This window comes from Phoca vitulina, unplaced genomic scaffold (assembly GCF_004348235.1).
Source record: "Phoca vitulina isolate PV1807 unplaced genomic scaffold, GSC_HSeal_1.0 scaffold27, whole genome shotgun sequence".
NCBI lineage: Eukaryota > Metazoa > Chordata > Mammalia > Carnivora > Phocidae > Phoca > Phoca vitulina.
In genome coordinates this window covers 9,162,243-9,172,220 of record NW_022589730.1, presented here as the reverse complement: position 1 = coordinate 9,172,220, position 9,978 = coordinate 9,162,243, and positions in this window count along the sequence as shown.

Genomic DNA, 9,978 nt, shown 5'->3' with positions numbered 1-9,978 from the left:
CACATTAAGATAAAAAGGGGGGAAAAAGGAGCAATGTAAAGTGATACTCCACCCCATGCCCAAAAAGTCATTTTGAATAATGAGTCATACTATGATGCTCATTTTGAATAACGAGTCATACTGTGATGATGCTCCTGAGAAATAATTTTCAGGATGTGGTCCTGTGAGGTGTCCAAACCACTGTAGCACTAGTGAGACTTGGTACACAATCTAATAATTTAGTAACACATGGCAACTTTTTAACCTTTTATGTGTCAAATGATTAAAGTAAACAATATAAAAATGACATAGCACAGACTAGGGGTTCAACCAATGTTAGATTGCTGATTCTCATTCCCTCCTCACACCCTTATTGAATGTTATGCAAAGTTATGCAAAGTTATGCAAATTTCTACAAAATATAAAGCTCTAATGGAGGTAGGGTTATCTTCAGTAGTTAAACACCTGCCTTTTATTATAATAAATATATACATTATGTACATAATTATATATATAATTTGTTAACCATCCACATGGCATCACTGATGTCACAAAAAACTGTTTCCACTATAAAGTGTGTGTGTCTCAAAAATAGTCCTAGAAAATGTGGCATGATCCCTATATTTTAAGATTTGCTGGTGGGGGGAGTCAGTAGTATAATACATTAGCACCTTTATGCTTTCTCACAGATTTTGTTAAAACGTCCATTATGTCATCCAACAAACGCTTGTTTGTGTGATTATTTTCAATGTCATAGGTGCAATCCTCTGCTCAGAAGCACACACAGTGAAACATCTGTGTAGGGTAGTGTTGGGCTCTGGGGTGACCTTGCCTGGCTTAGGGCTCCATCACTTCCTGTTAAGCAAGCAATGTCCTCCTGGAGGCACCAGATGCTTCCCCAACTCTGCACCTAGGAAATGCCCAGTAGGGTAAGCTATCTTAACAAGAAAAATCTCAGCCTTGAAAGAAAAGCACAGAGTCTGGTGGGTAGGAGGAAAAAAAAAAAAAAAAATTACTCTTAAATTTGGCACTGCACGAACATTCCCTTGAGAGAAATCATGCTCTAGGATCACAAGGGGATTCACACGTGTAGTGTAGATCCCTTAATTTTTTTCCTCCAGTTTTAGGGTTGGTTTTCTAAGAAGAGAATAGAGAGGAAGAAAAGAGAAGTAGTTTACAAAACCAAAGATTGCACAAAATACAAATAAATGAGGAAAACCAAACTAGAGGACATGTTTGAATTTAAAAGTAAATTACACTTAATGTCAAAAAATGAGGGTTGTATATCATGATTGTTCTTTTTGCATATAAAATCAAAGTAGTTGAGCACTATTGAGAAGTTGTAGTTAAAATCGGCGGAGAAATCATTTAATAAATACCTGACTTGGAGTTTTAAACATGCTCTGGCAACATGTTTTCAAAGTTTACTATGAGAATTGCATCGATCCCATTCAAAAACAGATTCTGGGTCTTGGGGTTATGGTACTAAATCGGATTTTCCCAAAGGGAAGGCCCTAGGAACTCGTATTTTTAACACATTTTTCTTCTGTTTAAGTTCGAGAATGCTATTCGAACACAAAAGGAAATGCATCTTTCAGAATTATCTTATTTAATGATCAGGAGTAGCTGGAGGGAGGCGGAGACGGAGATTCCGACTCAGTACAGAACGCTGCTCCTCGTCTGGAGGGTAGCCCCTTATCTGAAAATGCCCAAATCTGTTCCAGGGAACAGGGAAGAAAATTTCAGTCATTTCAAATCATTTGCTTCTTCATCGAATCACAGCTGGGGCTCTGTCCTCCCCTGACGCCGTGTGCAGTTGGCCATCCTCGGAGCTAGGGTACCACAGGACTCGCCGAATCAGCCGCTGCCAGACTGAGACAACAGCCCTCTCGAGATGGTAAATGGCCACATTGTTTCTTCAAAAATGAATAAAACCGTTTCCGAAAACAAAAAAAGGCTTTGCAAAATTGTGTGGAACCACTAGAGCAAATGGCTCTCTTCACGAGGAGGACTGTGTTGTTTTTGTTTTTGTTTTTGTTTTTTTTTTTTCTCCTAGAATGAGATATTTTTTCCTGTACCTACGAACAGGAAGCTTATTCCCCAGAAGGGAGGGTGGTGGGGGGATGGGTGAAAGAGGTAACGGGGTCATCACTCGCTGTGATCAGCACTAGGCATTGTATGGAAGTGTTGAATCACCATATTGCACACCTGAAACTAATATTACACTGTATGTTAACTAACTGGAATTTAAATAAAAATTTAAAAAATATGTAGTTAAATTAGTGCTCCTCTATTGGACATTGTAGTTCTCCTGCTTCGTTTTTTATGAATGGTATGATTAATTTCCTGAGTATATGAGTGTATGCACACATACGCTTGTACACATAGATACGTGCTTGTGAATGAAATATATATGTGTATATGCAATAAATGAAATTTTTCACCTTAAAAATAAAATTACTGGGCTAAGGGTTATAAATATTTATGGACTGATATTAAATGGTCTCAAATTGCATTTTAGAAAGGTTGTGCCAGTTTACTTTTCTAAGAGCAATATGCGAGAATGCATATTTAACCATAAGCCAGTCTGTTGCAGATTTCCTAATAGGATGAGAACATCATGAAGATTCAGTCAAGTGCTATGTATCAAGGAGTCTCAGTCAGAGATTCTTAACACCATAAAACCACACGTGTTGTTTGTATGAGCACTTCCAGATGGGGAAAACACAAAATCCAAACTCACGTGGTCTATAGATTTTTGTCTTGCTCCAAATTATACTCTCTATCTCTGCCTCTGACCATCATCTTTGTTTGTTGTTAAAGGTCGGGCAACTAGCACTGACCACTTTTGACACTAAGACCATTGGACCTCAGAAATACCTGTGACAAATATTTAAAGGTAACAAAAACCCCTGATCTAATTTCCACATTGTTTTAGTGACTATGCTAAGGTAAACGTCTTGAATAAAAATATTGTTGAACAAAATCAGTAATGTTATCTTGTAAACTTTTTGATAAAAATTAATACAATCATTTTTAAAGATGCTACAGAATTTTCACTGGGAACAAATTCACATTAGTTTGCACCACATATTTGCTAACATCATAAGAGCTTGTGCATAATTTATAAGAAACTAATTTAGTCTTGAACATAAATTTTCTGGTGGTGGGGGAAAGTTCTTTATTATGCATGTTTTTTGGCTTACCTTTTTCTCCTTCCCCTGATAAAGGGTAAGAGTGTTGCACTTCTATCCATTAACTTTTGACTGTATGGATCATAGACCAGTAGGGACCACTGTGAAAGTCTCTGGACACATGCTTGCTGCAGTTGTGGGTAAGAACATTTCACTTAGGATCTAATGAAAAATTGGATTAACATTTTAGACTTTGCTCTTAGGCACCTCACTTTACAATCTAATAAAATTCCATTCACTCGATAGATAACATTTTGGGGACTGAGCCTACAAGAAATGTTTTTGTCTTTTAGATTAAAAATATGTATTTCTAGCAGCAAAACTAAATATTTTGAGCTGTATAAAATTCCATCTCTCTGGTCTCACTGAGAGCTACGTTCTCAGTTGTGCAGACACTGATATTTTTGCATGCATTAGGTGGTAATGCTACTTAGTGTGCCCCTCTTTCTGGCACCCTAAGTCTCCTTTGATCAAGGTACCCAGTATATTGCAGGCTTACCTGCATGGCACTGTAGAATAGACCTGACATGAAATAAAAATTTCTGTATCTCAGGGAACATTTTCAGTCTACTATCCCCCTAAACCCACCCCCCTCATTTACCCAACCTTGATAGATCCATTATTCATAATTTAAATATACATCTTAAAGCAATTCTCTCATGAAGAAGAAAACAAACTAATATAACTCATTTTTCTTGGTGGTAAGACAGTATGGATCTTGAGTCCATGAAGCAAGGGGGGTTTGGGACACATGGGGCCTTCCCTGAAATGGGGAGAGCTAAGTGGATATATACGGAAAGCAAAAAGACGTTCAAAGCTGAGGGAAAGAGGTAAGCACGCAGCTGTGCTGTGCTGGGTAGGTCTAGAGTATCTTGACTGTGGTTCTTCCTAGCTGTTTCATCTTGGATGAAAACAATTGTTTCCATGATCCCATCTGGAAGGTTGAAAATACCTAACTTGGGGGTTTGTTGGTATCATTGTATCAAACAATATAGGTGAAAATCTTTTTGTAAACTACAGAGCAAGATACATACATACAAATATTATTTTGCTAGGTAGGGAGAAGGAAATGCATAATATAATCCAAAGAGAAAGCCTGACATGCTTTGTCTTTCTCACAATATTACCCGGTTTTCTGTTTTAATTTTTGCTTTACAAATAATTGTATTTGAAATATAGTTTCTGTCATCCTGGACTCAATATATTTAGATTAAAGACTCCATACAAGTAGAGAGACAAACAGGTTTTTGGCAAAAATTAAAGTTCTAACTTCAGTTATGCCCCATGATTTATTTTTCATCAAAGTCGGTTAGACCCAATAATTGTTCAGTAAGACAAAAAGATCAATGCCTCACATTGTTTGAAATGCATTTTTTGGCATCTTTACAGTGATTTAACGGAGAAGGGAGTGGAGGACACTGGAAATGATACAAGCATTTTACTGCAAAGCAATGTCTGCACACTGTAGGTGCTTAATAAATACATGTGTGCTGTCTGATTTGTAATTTAAGGTACCCAGGTACTAAAAGATAACTGTGTGCTTATTCTAAAAAAATGTATAACTCATAATCATGTACAATTTAAATTAATTTATCTTAATATAAGTAGGGACGGTTGGATGGGACCATGACCACTTTGCCGTGATACTGTTTATTGTTCCCTGTTACTAACTGAACCTGCCACAGCGTAGAACCACACAAAACCTGTTGCAGGTTTGTCCCAGGAGAGGCTGAGGAGACCAGGAAACCACTGCGGGTGTAATGTGTATTTACATCCATTTTTAGAAGCTTCCCCAAGCTGAGTGCTTTTCAGTAGCCTGTGGGAGTCAGAGGACACACACAAGTGGAGCGGATTGTGAGAACCTGCTGAAGATTCTCAGATCCTGTTCATGAAAAATCGAAGCAGGCACCTGAAACTGCACGTCAGGTCGACGGCAACCGTCCACTGATTTGTTCTCGCCAAGCAGCTCTAAGGACATGCTGGATGGGTTGTTAACACTGACGATTTCACTTAAATCAACAGGTGATACCCTGACAAGAACATGCTGGACAATTAGCATTCTCGTATAGAATATGGAACAAATGAGAAAGAGAACTCACACTGGAGTTATTCTCATTCCTGATGTAGGAAGTGGACTGTGTAAAAACGTGCTGTTCATTAAAGCAAAAGCAGAACAGACTATCAAAGTTACCCCCCAAAAAGAGAGTGCATTGTCCTACTTGGGTTGTAGCCAAACTGGGACTTGGATTTAACCATTGGCTCCTTTCAGGGACATCAGGCAGAACAACCTTTTGACTCTCTTATCACCCTGTCTGCGAAGATTGTCATTCTTTGGCTCTGGTAACTCCCTAAAATGTTCTCCATTTCTTACAAATCTACTTTGTGATGAGAAGAGCCTTGTAATATTTCAAAATAGGATGAGCTATTTGCACTTCATTTATTGTTTTGTTTTCCCTTTCCTGATGGCTGATTTTGGAAGAAGAATTTTGGTAAAAGGACTCCAGGAACAGAAAGTTAAGACCAGGAGGATGTTATCCAAAAGACCCAGTGATATATCCTAGCGCTCTACGCTAAGTTTGAGTGATTTTACAATTTTTTCTTCAGCTTCAATGAAAAAAGAAATGTAATTGTGCCATTTCCTACTTCTCTTTGTGTGACAAACATGTAAGCAATTACACTTTAAAACTGATGATCTTAACACTATTCTTAAAATGCTCTTTCAAAGGTACATTGAAAACATTAAAACACTTATTTATTCTCTGTAGCTCCTCTCCTTTCAAAAACTTCATCTCCTATAAAATAAAAATAGAATTGAACTTTAATTAAAGTGATGAAAAATGTATGATATATATGCATTAGTGATGATTCATGAAAAAAAAGTAAAGAAGAATCTAGGATAAAGGAAAAATGAAAAAAAAGGACTGATTTAAAAATTAATATTTCTGGAAACAAATTGGCAGCAAGATTTCACTTAGAGGGGCGCCTGGGTGGCTCAGTCATTAAGCATCTGCCTTTGGCTCAGGTCATGATCACAGGGTCCTGGGATGGAGCCCCGCATCGGGCTCCCTGCTCCGCGGGAAGCCTGCTTCTCCCTCTCCCACTCCCCCTGCTTGTGTTCCCTCTCTCGCTGTGTCTCTCTCTGTCAAATAAATAAACAAAATCTTAAAAAAAAAAAAAAAAAAAGACTTCACTTAGAAATCTTCTCTTTTGACTGATAGAGAAGCAAGCACCTTAATAAAATAATTTTATCTTCTTTTTTAGAGCTAGAGATCCTTTACTTTGCAATGTTTCGCTATTAAAAATAGTAATTTTATCTAGTCACAAGCAAATAACTCATGGTTTTGACTGAAATAAACTGCCCAAGTTATTCATTGCACCAGTAACTTAAATCTTCCATACAGTGTGTCTCTATGCAAAATACAAACTTTTTAGTGAACATTTAAAAATTCATCCTTCTTCCTACCCCCAACCCCTCTCCCCCCCAACACACACACCTCATAAAATTCACCCTCAAGGATCAGACAGATCATGTTGGTGGAGTCAGGATCTAAAAAATTAACATGTGGGTAGTAGCTCCATATGTTGAATTTTAATGCCAAAAATATATATTATATATAAAACGGTTATCATAGAATATTTTCACGGCTTTTTGTAAGCATATGTCATTTGCATCTTAGAGTTAAACATTTAGAACATTTATATTTTGAAACACAGCATGAAATCAAAATGAAATAAGTGGAGAATCTGCCACAATGTTGTTTTTCTGTGCTCATGATACTCTACTATTTATGACTTGGCTGTCTGGAAGCCTCCTTCACAAGACAAGCACATGGCTACTCCTTCTAACAGAAATTCTGTGTTCTCTGTCAGCGTACGGCATCATTGCTAAGATTATTTATAGTGTTTACATCTAAAAGTCACAACCTTTGACTCTAAAGGGAAGGAAGCCAGAGGCGGGTTTGAAGGACAGAACTTCTACCCCACAAATCAGTGTGCAGGTGTGGCAGTCATCTCGGCTGGTGGTAGGAATTGTATCAATCCGTCCGCCCAGTTTGAAGACCCCCATACAGAGAGTGAGAAATTTATGAGTGAATGAACAGAGACAGCCAGAGGCCAGGAAAAGGCCTGTCTTTTTAATGAACTATACTTGTTATAGAAGCCAGAAGATAGAAGGCTCTGTTGGAGATACAATTCTTGTTTCTTTTCTCTAATGTGATGTTACTGTACTTGCCACTGTTTCAAACTAGCAATTATTTTACAAGGAGTGAAAAGAGGGGGGAAAAAAAGATATCATTTAATACAATGCTTAACCTTCAGCAGATGAAATAAGATGAATACAATTTAAACATAAAAGCAGAGGCTTTTTTTTTTTTTTTACTTAAAATCAACATAAGCATGAGAATGGAGCCTACTAATTATGCATGCATTTTTTTCCATAATGCACTAATCAGTTCTATGCTTTTCTGTGTTGCAGTGTTTTAAGAGAAGATGGTGCTATGAGATGGGTAAAGCAGGAACTAATAAAAAAAGGTATTGACTGTCAGAACCCTGGGTGAAAATCAGAAAAGTGCTTACTGGTACAATTCTTAAGAACAAAAATATTGAGCCAGGAGACTTAAGATAAATTTCACCTAATAATGGTGAAAGTAATTTCACAAAGGGACTTAATTATTAAAAAATATAATATTCAAGTTAACAGTAATTCAAGAAAAAAAAAAGTGATCTACTTCCAAAATGTGTCTGTAATGATCAAATGCGGTGAAATACTAAAATAGTTGTATAGCTTTTTTTGTATCTGTTATATGAAAAAAGAAAAGAAAACAAATGTAAAGAAAGGCAGACTGCCACATGCAGAGCCTCATTTGGATATGTCTGGAGTCTTGGAAGCTTGACTAGCTTACGTTCTCGTACAAATGGACCCCGAGAGCTTATCTGGAGATTTTAGCAGGGTAGTGAAGTTCCTTGCAGACACTTGACAGAAGAAATGTCCTGGGTCCTCCTTTGGGGAAGGTCATCTTCTTGGTCAGACTGTGCCGCTCGGAAAGGGACACACATGGAACCTCGGGAGGATGGGACTAACCTGTCAGATCAGCCAAGTCAACCCTGGCAATCGACGGGGTGACAGATGCCGCAGTCAGATGGCCCTCACATCCCTAAAATAATCTTAATGTGTGCCTCTCCTCCCTTTAATCTTGCGAATGACAGAGATCAAATATAATTTATAGTTTTGTATTCACCCCATATAGAGATGAGGGGATATTTGAATCATCCTAAATGTCAAAAATTACACCTGGTTCTTAATAAATTATCTCTTTTAATCAGACTACAATTCTGGGTGCGATGTACTCTTTTGTAGATAAACTAAGGTCGATGAAAGAAGATAGCTTGTCCAAATCCCATACCTGGGAACAAGTTAGACCAATCTCATTCAGAAAATAGTGGTCTTCCCATCATAACTTACTTATGAAGTACATTGCTCACTTCATTTTCCACGACTTGCTCAACAAATGCTTAATCTATGGAATTTCCTTTAGATGTTAAAACTTATTTTTGTGAGACTTATTAAGAACATTCATACAGACTTTTGCTCTGTCATCATATTTTGCATTTTGTTTTATTTGATTTTATATATAATATTATTCTATATTTTTGTCAATTGTCATTTATAAAATTATATATAATAAATAGTATACATTTATTTTATGTATGTGTGTGATATTATAGATAATATATATTTACTTTTTATATATGTGTGTGTGTATAATACACAAGATCAAATTTGGGGGAGGCCTGGAGTTAAATTGGCCTATAGTAACTGGAATGATGTTTATTTTACAATTGTGGAAGAGCTTCATAGATAATTTTTATAATTTTTATTTTATTTTGTTTGTTTATTTTTCCTAGAACCCCAGATGATCAGAGGTGAATACAAAACCTTTTCTCCCCCATAACTTGTTCTAAAGTTCTCCTTCCTCCTCTGCTAAATCATGGTTTTTATTTTTATATTATTAGATTTTTATACACATGAATTATTATAACTTGCATCTATTGTTTTTATAAAAGAATGGAATACAGTTACATGTTTTCAAAGAGAAGCTCTAGGGTTCATTTGCTACATGATCTAAGCTAGGTTTCTTTACCTTTCCTCCATATGTAATCGTCTTTGACTTATGGCTATATCCAGTAGAAAAATAAATAATTATTCAACAATTTTCAACCCCTGAAACCTTCAGGCATGTTCCCACCAGGAAGGAAGACTTTACCGTTGTAAACCATTCTCTCGTGGCTACAAAACCAAGAAGATGGTGAACTAGAATAGGCAACTAGCTCTTATCATAATGCAATTTTGGAGTGTCAAGGTCTAGCAAATGCCCTAAAGAAATGCTGGGGAGACAGAAGACACTAGTATTTGGTGTTTGGGAGATGAATGCAAATAACATCCCAAATGAAAAAGGCCACAATCCCACTGAGATAGGTTGCATTGTCGATTTTGATTTGTACACTTTTTCTTCCTCGCCTTACCCTGGCAAAGCCACCGCCTGCACAGTCATGACCCCAAAGCAGAAGAAGGGCAGCACAAGTCAGGCTCAGAAGGCTAACACTGGGGCGCCGGACACACGTGGGTGCTGCTGACATGCCAGCCGGGCCCAAAGAGTCCTTCCTGCGCACACCCTCATCAGGCGCCGGATCCTGCTGGTGCTGCTTCATTCTCTCATCTCCCAGCAACGCACCAAGACCAGCTACGGCACCAAATAACCTCAAGGAAACATTAGGTATCTAAGGAGTCACACTAAAAGAAAAAGAA